Source organism: Paroedura picta, chromosome 5, assembly GCF_049243985.1.
Source record: "Paroedura picta isolate Pp20150507F chromosome 5, Ppicta_v3.0, whole genome shotgun sequence".
Classification (NCBI taxonomy): domain Eukaryota; kingdom Metazoa; phylum Chordata; class Lepidosauria; order Squamata; family Gekkonidae; genus Paroedura; species Paroedura picta.
The window spans coordinates 126,049,448-126,058,555 of NC_135373.1; positions in this window are offsets into that span (position 1 = coordinate 126,049,448).

Below are 9,108 nucleotides of genomic sequence, written 5' to 3' on the forward strand. Positions count from 1 at the left end.
AGCTATTCATTCTGGAATTGATGGTTTCCCGGCTCGCTCTTCTAGCCACTGACTCCGCCTTTGCGAGACCAGCACGAGGACGCAGTTAAAGCGGTCAAGTGGGATATAGAGGAGCTGGGTTCCAGTTTCTGTGCAGCGTGGAAAGTTACTGCTTGGCTTCGGGCCCATAGAATCATAGAGTTGGAAGGGGCCATAGAGGCCATCTAGTCCAACCCCCTGCTCAACGCAGGATCAGCCCTAAGCATCCTAAAGCATCCAAGAAAAGTGTGTATCCAACCTTTGCTTGAAGACTGCCTCTCTATCTTTCTCTCTCTCTCTCTCTCTCATCTAACCTGTCCTGTCCTGGATAGTTCAGGCAAGCCCAGTCTTTTCAGACCTCCAAAGCTAAGCAGGGCTGACCTGGGCTAGTAGTTGGATGGGAGACCTCCAAGGAACACTAGAGACATTAGCAAACCACTTCCAAATATCCCTTGCCTGGCAGCCAGACAATCCTCGCATCTCTTGGCTGCATTACACACGACGTATGATAAATAATAAATAAATAATCATCTGACCTACCTTGCAGGGTTGTTGAGAGGATTAAACGAGGTCTTCTGCACTGGAGGAAGGAGGAGACAGAAATGTGGAAGAGAGATGTCGTGGCACTCGGGCAGTGTGATTCTGAGTCAGTCATATTTTGCCTGAGTGCAGCCCCTTGGACTTGCCTCCTGCGCCTCTCTGTGCTTCACATTTTCACCTTACGCTTCCCTCAAGGAGGTCAGGAAAGGTGGAAAAGGATCTCCACTCTTTTTTATCCTCGCAGCAATCCTCAGAGCTGGGATTCTAACACGGGTCTCCTTCCAGGTCTTGTCTAGCATTGTAACTCCTGCACTAAATTGGCTGTGATTACATTGGTTCATTTCTTCTGCTGTTATGGACTCCGGTCTCGCAGGGACAGGAACCCCTATCGTTCTGATGGATATTGTTCTTCCCATCATCACACTTCCCACCTGCCCCTAACAAGCACTTATTCAGTGCAAGAATTTGCATGGTGCACTATCCTGCATGGTGTACTATGCTGCATGGTTCCCCTGGTTGGTGCACCACCCTGGGAGTTTACCTGCCACAGCACGGCGTCATGATCCACACCGGTGCAAGGGCTCTTGCGGCCAATCCTGCACTGCAGCCCTCTTCCATAGTACAGTTGTCAGGCCCCTCCTGTGGGGAATGGGGGGATTTACCAGGAGCAGAAGGAAAACCCAGCCAATGTGTCTCTCGTGTTCTTATGGGACACAGAGTGTTAGCTTGGATGGACCATTGGCCTGATCCAACATGGCTTCTCTCACGTTCTTCTGTCTTTGGCAGAGGCCCGGAGTCGACCTGAGTCAGTTGAAGGCAGCTTTGTGTGTTCATGAGAGCTCCAGGCCTCACCTGTATGCTGAAAACCCTAACTCGAAGGGACACCCCCTCCAGTAAACAGCTACTAGGAAGTTTGCTTGCAGCCACCGGAGATCTCAATCCGTCCCAGCGCCTTCCCGAGGCCCCTTTCTAAAGGAGCTGCAATTTCCCCGGCTCAGCCTTTAACCGGTTCCGTCTGGGAGCCTGGCTTTTTGTTTAGCTTGGACGCCACCGGGTCGAGCGAGCTGAGGTGCGGCCTGGCATTTTTTCCACTCCAGCCGGCCTTTGGGGGGTTTGTCTTACAGTAAGGCAGCTGTTTGCCTGCCAAATCAGAGGGGCCGGCGGGGGTCTGCCTGCATTTCCCTAAATGCTAACACATGAACTGGATCTCTCGCCCTTCCCCCTCGGATTCCGTGGTTGTTCTCCGTGGGGCCAAAGGGGAGAAAGGAGCCCTGTTTCAAAGGGAGGGGACTCTCAGCCAGGGGGGCTTCTGGATGGGGGGGGGGGCTTCAAGGGCTGAGGTCGGTTTGAAGCACAGAAAGGTCTTGAAATTGTAGTGGGGACTATTTAAGGAGCCACAGCCAGCCAGCCCACCCACCCCCCCCCCCCCCACTTTGCCGGTATTCGAGCACATGCAAAAGTTTTGCCAAGTAAAACTAGGCAAGGATAGTCAGACATCTTACAGGTGGACTTGGGTTCAAATCTCCGCTCAGCAACAAAGTTATCTGGGCGAACTCAGGGGCAAGTTTTCCGTTCCCAGCCTCACAAGGTTGTTGTGAGGTGGAAATGGAGGACTGGAGGCTCAGGTATACAGCTGTGAGCTCATTGGATGGAGGACGGCATTTAAATTAGGCTCTCTGGCATTACACCTGGCTAAGGTGTGTTCCCCTCCAGGCAGAACCCCTAAATATTCAGGAATTTCCTGCCCTGGAGTTGGCAGCCCTAGAAGCCACCAATGCATGCACGTTTCCTCAAGGGAGTTAATCATGCCTCTCTGTCGCATGAAGGATACCTGTCTTTGCCAAACACGGTAGTTTCCTCACAAAATCAGGCCCACAAGCAACCTGCTGAAGTCGTTCTCTGTCCTCACCTCACAGCTTCTTTCAGCATCACAATGCACAGCAGGTGGAGAGGATGCGGCCAGACCAGGGTCACCCTGGAAGCTTCCATGACATGAGTCGGGATTTGAACCTGGGTCTTTTAGATTCTAGGCCAGGTGTAACCACTTCACCCTGTTGGATGTCAGTGAAGTTCCAAGAGGGAAATCCCCTGACTGCTTCTGCCTAAAAGTTCTCACTTGGGGACAGAAGGGCTTTGTAACATGTGGATCCAAGGTTCACACAACAGACACTCTGTGAGGTAGATGGAGCTGAGAGCTCTAAGAGAACTGCTCTGAGACAACAGCTCTAAAAAAACTGTGACTGACTGAAAGTCATCCAGATTCCAGTGGGGAATCAAGCCCAGTTCTCCAGATTGGAGTCCACTGCTCTTAACCACTACTCCATGCTGGCTCACACTCTGGGAGTGTAAAAAGAGCTCTGTCACATCTCCCTGGAAAGTACGACATTCACATTCCAGTGACAGATGGAAAAATCACACGGGATTTTGCCCCATTTAAACAGCAGGTCTGCACAACTGTCACAGCCTGTTTGTATTCTATTAGCCGCCTTCCATGCTTTACGTGGCAAATCAAATCCCATGAGCCTCTCCTGGCCATGCTACACACGTGGGAACAATCAGATGGCAGAGAGCCCAAAGGGCCATCTTTTCCCAAAAGGCACACAAGACAGGGCCTTTTGGGGGGCAGCCCCACGGTTATGGATCAACCTCCCCAGGGAGATGTATTTGGCTCCCCCCCCCATCTGTCTTCTGGAAGCAGCTAGAGTCTGGTTGACTTCAGCCTACCTTTGGTTATATTTACTAGCAGTCCTGCATTTCTGATTTGGAATTTTTGTTTCTACAAATCAAATGTATTGTATTTTATTTGTTTCTACCACGTTGTCAGCTGCCTTGAGCTCAGTAATGAAGAAAAGGGGTTTACAAATGTCTTAAAATAAGCAAATTAAATAAGGTAATAAAATTCCCCGTCAACAGAAAACTAGCACCTTTCTTTGCTTGCCAAGCTGGTTCTCAACTTGCAGGGAGTTTTTCTATGCAGGAGAATGCCCTGAATCTGTTGCCATCCATTCCTGAGGCACTTATACTGCCAGCTGGATCAAAATCGGGCCCTGTAACAAATACGGTAGCCAGTCTTCAGGTGGCGCCTGGAGGTTGCCTGGAATTAAAACTGATCTCCAGATGTCAGAGATTGGTCCTCCAGGAGAAAATGGCTACTTTGGAGGGTAGAATCCATGGTGTTATACCCGATTGGGGCTCATCCCCTCCTCAAAGAGCCAGCTTGGTGCCCTGGTTAAGTGAGAATTGGGTTTGATTCCCCCCTCCTCCTCCACATGTGACCTTGGGCCAGTCCCAGTTCTCTAAGAGTCTCTCAAATCTACCCGCCTCACAGGGTGTCTATTGTGAGGAGAGGAAGGGAAGGAGATTGTAAACTCCTTTGAGACTCCTTCAGGCAGTGAAAGCGGGATATAAAAAACAGCTCTTCTTCTTTACCTCCAATTCTCTAGGATTCTCCCAGCCTAGAGTTGGCCGCCCTAAATGGGAGATGCAGAGGGGTGCATGGAGCTGTCAAGATATCCTGACAGTCTGCACAGAGAGACACACCATGAGGTAGGAGCCCAGGTGATTTCATAGAATCACAGAGTTGGAAGGGTCCTCCTGAGTCATCTAGTCTGACCTCTGCACTATGCAGGACACTCACAACCTATCGGTCACCCACTGTCACCTGCCACCCCCTTGAGCCTTCACAGAATCAGCCTCTCCATCAGATGGCTCTCCAGCCTCTGTTTAGAAATCTCCAAAGATGGAGAACCCAACACCTCCCGAGGAAGCCTGTTCCACTGAGAAACCGCTCTCACTGTCAGGAACTTCTTCCGGATGTTTAGATGGAATTTCTTTTGACTCAATTTCATCCCATTGGTTCTGGTCCATCCCTCTGGGGCAAGGGAGAACAACTCTGCTCCATCCTCTATATGGCAGCCTTTGCATTTTTAAAACTATGATTTATTTATTTTATTTCTTTCCCTCCCCTGTGGCTCAGGCTGGTTTACAGAGAACGTGAGAGATCATAGAATAAGTACAGCATAACTCAGTCTAATATAACATCACTTCGCTCTTTGCGCTGTGGGTAGAACCAGGGTCTTTTCTGTCCTGGCCCCTGCCTGGTGGAATGAGCTCCCTGAAGAGCTGTGGGCCCTGACAGAACTGTTTGAGTCCCGCAGGGCCTGCAAGATGGAGCTCTTCCACCAGGCGTTTGGTTGAGGCTCCGTGGTGATCCTGGGCTAAGACTGGGTCCCCCCCCTCCCCTTAGCGGGTTTAGGGCCGGTATTAGACTGTGCCTGAGCCGTGAGGTGATCAATCCCTTCTGATATCATCTCCGTTTTTTATTATTATTTTTATTATTGAGATCTGCCTGATTTTAGACCGGCCCAATGGTTCCCTGTGTGGGGAATGAGTTGGTTGTTAATTATTACCGCCATCTGTAAAATTGTAGAGTTTTAGAGTTATATTTTAACGCCGGGGGTTGTTTTATACTCTTGACATTGTTGTTTTACGGATCGGATCTGTATTTTACATACCTGTAAACTGCCACGAGCCAGTTCGTGGCTATATAAATCCAAATAATAAAATAAACAAATAAATTGTAATATCAGTGGGTCAGTGATTGGCTAAACCAGGGGTAGTCAAACTGCGGCCCTCCAGATGTCCATGGACTACAATTCCCAAGAGTCCCTGCCAGCGTTCGCTGGCAGGGGCTCATGGGAATTGTAGTCCATGGACATCTGGAGGGCCGCAGTTTGACTACCCCTGGGCTAAACATTAACATGATAACTATTACATGGCTGGTCAGTTCCGATTTCATGGGAAGGGGTTCTGGGGGGGTGTTCGATATATTTTATTTCCTTTGAGGGAGAAATACTTTTGAGGATTTAAGCCCGGGGGACCCCCCCCCCACCCCCAGCATCTTCCTCAGATTACAACCGGTCTGCATGTCGTTCAACCAGAAAGGGGTAGGAACAGATGTGGAAAAGCTCTGAGGTGTCCTAGCCAGGGGGGAAACTCCCTCTGCCAAAGAGCTCTCTGCAGGTTTTTCCACATGTCTGTCACGAAACAAGTTCTGCGTTGGCTTTTCTTCTGCAAAAACAAAACAAGGTATCAGGTCACCGACTGGAGAAATCAAGGGGGGAACTACAAGCACAGACAAGCCTTGGGAAAGGAGAGGAGGATGCAGAGAAAAAAGCATAGCCCCCTCCTGCCCGGTGAACTCCCTCTCCAAATAATCTCCGTTACGGTTTGGGCATAAGCCCTTTCTGCAGCTCAAATGTGGTCTTGGAACACATCTCATTTCTTGTGCTTCGCCCTTCTCGGCTCCTTCTCGGTTGTCAAGACTCACACACCTTGTGACATCGTCGATTGTAAGCTCCTCGGGGCAGGATAAAGCGCCCTCTCTCCTCTACAATCCAAAATTATTTATTGTGTTCATCGGATTCCTTTGCACCCTGCAGAAGGCTCTTTTAGACAGTGCGCTCTAACAGCGGCAGATTATAAAAGGGATGGAGCTGTTTATGCCCCCGTACAGCTGCAGGGGTGGCCGAACCACAGCTATCCAGATGTCCATGGACTACAGTTCCCATGAGCACCTGCCGTGGGGACCTCCTAGGCTGGATTGATGTCCTCATGAACAGGGGGAGTCAACCTGTGGTCCTCCTGATGTCCATGGACTACAATTCCCATGAGTCCCTACCAGTGTTTGCTGGCAGGGGTTCATGGGAATTGTAGTCCATGGACATCTGGAGGACCACAGGTTGACTACCCCTGCTTATGAAGGCCTCTCTGCCCTGTGGCTGACCCTGCAGAGGAACTTGCTGGACTAGATGGACCCTTCTTGGTCTGACCCAGCAGGGCTCTTCTGAGGGTCTTCTCAGGGGAAGGCCTTGGCCTCTCTGCCCTGTTCTTGGTCCTGCAGAGGATCTGGACACTGTGTGAGACGGGAGGCTGGATTAGATGGACTCTCCCTGGTCTGACCCAGCAGGGCTCTCCTGATAATCTTATGTACCCTGCTGAGGACCCCTCCCCCCCAAATTTCCAGGTATTTCCCACCCCAGACCTGGCAACCTTCTTCAGTCTCCTGGAATTTCGTAACCGGTTATATAAAGGTGCAAGCTGCTGGCTTGGTGGCTGCAGGGTGGTCTTGTGGGATGTCCAAGGGGGTGGAGACTCCAGGTTATTGGCTTGACCCATAAAGGCATCACCTTTCCCCACCTCCAATGGGAAGTTATTTCATCTCCTATAATTGTATTGTTCTCCACACAGATTTGGGAACCCTTCTATGTCTATATTTCTTCTGCAGTAAAAATATAAAAAGGTTTTTCTCTCAATGTGATTCATTGGGGAGGGGCAAAAGAACCTTAATTTGGCCATCTGGCTTCCAGCCTTTATTGCTGTTAATAATAGACTCAACACTATCCAAACGGCAGGACCTTGTCATCATGGGTGACTTCAATTTCCCAGATGTGTGCTGGGAAACAAACTCTGCGAAGCGTCCTCAGTCATGCAAGTTTCTGACCTGCCTGGCTGACAATTTCATTTATCAAATGGTAGATGAACCCACAAGAGGTTCAGCCATACTGGACTTAATACTGACCAACAGGCAAGAGTTGGTGGATGAGGTGAAGGAGGTGGGGACCCTAGGGGGAAGTGACCATGTCCTCATAGAATTCCTTTTGAGATGGGGAGCCAAGGAAGCTTGTAGCCAGACGCGGATGTTGGATTTTCGTAGGGCAAACTTTAATAAACTCAGAGACATGATGAGTGTCATACCATGGACGAGAATGCTGGAAGGGAAGGGAGCATGTGAAGGGTGGGCGCTACTCAAACAAGAGCTATTGCATGCTCAATCAATGACTATTCCAGAAAGACGAAAACACTGCAGGAGCTCTAAGAAGCCTATTTGGATGAACAGAGAACTTCAAGAGGAACTAAGAAAGAAAAGGAAAATGTTCAGGAAATGGAGGGAAGGACAGAGCTCTAAAGAAGAGTACCTACAGGTTACTAGGCACTGTAGATCAATCATCAGAAAGGCCAAAGCTGAGAGTGAGCTAAGATTGGCCAGGGAAGCCCATTGTAACAAGAAAAGATTTTTCAGTTACGTGAGGAGCAAACGTAAAGTAAAGGAGGCAATAGGCCCGCTGTTGGGTGCGGATGGACAAACTCTAACGAAAGATGCAGAGAAAGCAGAAAGGCTTAGTGCCTATTTTACATCTGTTTTTTCCCACAGGTCAAAGTGTTTAGGCACATCTAGAGATGGCTGTAGCCAAAGGATAGTGTCTGGGTGGCAGGTTAACATGGATAGAGAGGTGGTCGAGAGGCATTTAGCTGCACTGGATGAGTTCAAATCCCCTGGTCCAGATGAAATGCACCCGAGAGTACTCAAAGAACTTTCCAGAGAACTTGCACAGCCCTTGTCCATCATCTTCGGAACCTCTTTAAGGACTGGAGATGTCCCGGAGGACTGGAAAAGAGCAAACGTTATTCCGATCTTCAAAAAAGGGAGGAAGGATGACCCGGGAAACTACAGACCAGTGAGTCTGACCTCTGTTGTGGGGAAGATAATGGAGCAGATATTAAAGGGAGCGATCTGCAAACATCTGGAGGACAATTTGGTGATCCAAGGAAGTCAGCATGGATTTGTCTCCAACAGGTCCTGCCAGACCAACCTAGTTTCCTTTTTTGACCAAGTAACAGGTTTGCTGGATCGGGGAAATTCGGTTGATGTCATTTACTTGGATTTTAGTAAAGCTTTTGACAAGGTTCCCCATGATGTTCTGATGGATAAGTTGAAGGACTGCAATCTGGATTTTCAGATCGTTAGGTGGATAGGGAATTGGTTAGAGAACCGCACTCAAAGAGTTGTTGTCAATGGTGTTTCATCAGACTGGAGAGAGGTGAGTAGCGGGGTACCTCAGGGTTCGGTGCTCGGCCCGGTACTTTTTAACATATTTATTAATGATCTAGATGAGGGGGTGGAGGGACTACTCATCAAGTTTGCAGATGACACCAAATTGGGAGGACTGGCAAATACTCCGGAAGATAGAGACAGAGTTCAACGAGATCTGAACACAATGGAAAAATGGGCAAATGAGAACAAGATGCAATTTAATAAAGATAAGTGTAAAGTTCTGCATCTGGGTCAGAAAAATGAAAAGCATGCCTACTGGATGGGGGATACGCTTCTAGGTAGCACTGTGTGTGAACGAGACCTTGGGGTACTTGTGGATTGTAAACTAAACATGAGCAGGCAGTGTGATGCAGCGGTAAAAAAGGCAAATGCCATTTTGGGCTGTATCAACAGAGGCATCACATCAAAATCACAAGATGTCATAGTCCCATTGTATACGGCACTGGTCAGACCACACCTGGAGTACTGTGTGCAGTTCTGGAGGCCTCACTTCAAGAAGGACATCGATAAAATTGAAAGGGTACAGAGGAGAGCGACGAAGATGATCTGGGGCCAAGGGACCAAGCCCTATGAAGATAGGTTGAGGGACTTGGGAATGTTCAGCCTGGAGAAAAGAAGGTTGAGAGGGGACATGATAGCCCTCTTTAAGTATTTGA